Genomic DNA, 1502 nt, shown 5'->3' on the forward strand with positions numbered 1-1502 from the left:
AAACGAAAGATTGAAAGATGATAATGCGAGACGCGAGAGAGGACAGGATGACAGAGACGGCGCCCTATGTGCGCGTGCAGAGAGCGGAGAGAAGAAAGCTCGTCAGAACAGAGGAAAAGTGAGCCTCATAATAATAAAAGCCAGCGAAAGGCAATCAGAGAAGCCGGCAAGGCAGGAGAGAGTGCGCGGGGGGCAGCCGCCTCCGCGTCGCGCGCGCGAGCCCTCTCCGGCGGAGTCGGGCGTCGCCCAGTAGCCGCGCTGGATCACCCGGAGCCCCCCCGCCGCCCCTCTGCTTCTTAGCAAATTTGGAGGACGAGGCGAGGCGCTAGAAGGTAGCGGTAAGTAGGGCAGATGATGATGTAATCATATATGATTATCTAGTCTGTATATCTATTGTATATGTGCAACTTGACTCTCTTCTATATATCTTGCAATGTGGTTTTATCTGATATGTATTTGTATTATTTTGTTTCTTCTGAACAGGAGTAGTAAGCAGGCTTGCCTTTTACGCGGAGATGAGGAAGCAGGATGAAAGAACATGGGTAATTCCTATTGCACATTGCGAAATAAAAAAAAACAGAACATAAGACTTGGGAGATTAGATTTGGGCATCTTCTAGCCACTAACTGATAAAGATCAGTGTTAATGGTTGGTTTTTCCATACATTTTTGTTGAAAATGTGTTTCTTTCTCATAACACAACATTTATGTTTTTCAAAGATTTCGATAATTGAAGGAATGGTTAGAATGTTAGTGGTAAATACATTGAGATGTTCTATTATCATGAAAACCCCATAATGCATACCTTACATAACAAGTATTTACTGTTTTCTCAGGTTTGCTGTGACATTTGTCGGCGGAGGTACCACCACCAATGTATACAAAGGCCTCCAGTGGATCAACAGTACTTGTGACCTGGATGCACATAATGCCCAAAGGAACCATCATTAACTGTCCACTCTCATTTCAACCCTTGCAACTGATTGTTAAACTCGTTTTAAAAGCTCAGTCTTCATATCCACACATTGTTTCTTCATTTGTTCAATGAATCTGTGTTTTATGTGTGGATTCAACCATCTTAATTATATTCAACAATTTATGCAGGTACTGAGTGCACTTTTAGTTTTGAAAGTATTTATTTGTTTACTTGTTTCTTGGTTGTTGTGATGTTCAATATGTTTTGGTGTTTTAATTAGAATAAATTATATAAATGTTCCCAATAAGTGACTTTTTGTATGCATTTCTCAAATTAAGTGTTGAAGGTTAAAGCATCCCGGTTTTATTCAAATTAGATTATCCTATTAGGTGAAATGTTTTTCTGTTAATCCCGGGGATATCGGGTGCCTGCCGTAAAAAGCACCCCCCCCCCCCCAAAAAAGATGTTTTTATTAATCCCACCCTCAAGCATTTTTTCGGGTATGGTTGTAGGACTTGTACCAATACATGGAGCAAGTTTCATGTATGTGACCCTTTTATTTTGTAAGATAGCAAGGGGGTGCATAT

At 40.9% G+C, this 1502-nt stretch overlaps 1 long non-coding RNA gene across 1 annotated transcript; it reads left to right on the plus strand.

Moving 5' to 3' along the window:
• Positions 1–501: 501 nt before the first annotated feature.
• LOC104941828 (uncharacterized) lies at positions 502–921 on the plus strand. The gene is made up of 2 exons (XR_797935.1): positions 502–542; positions 836–921. It is a non-coding gene; the product is annotated as an uncharacterized lncRNA (long non-coding RNA).
• The last annotated feature ends 581 nt before the right edge of the window (positions 922–1502 follow it).

Source organism: Notothenia coriiceps, unplaced genomic scaffold (genome assembly GCF_000735185.1).
Source record: "Notothenia coriiceps isolate Sejong01 unplaced genomic scaffold, NC01 NC01_scaffold00004047, whole genome shotgun sequence".
NCBI lineage: Eukaryota > Metazoa > Chordata > Actinopteri > Perciformes > Nototheniidae > Notothenia > Notothenia coriiceps.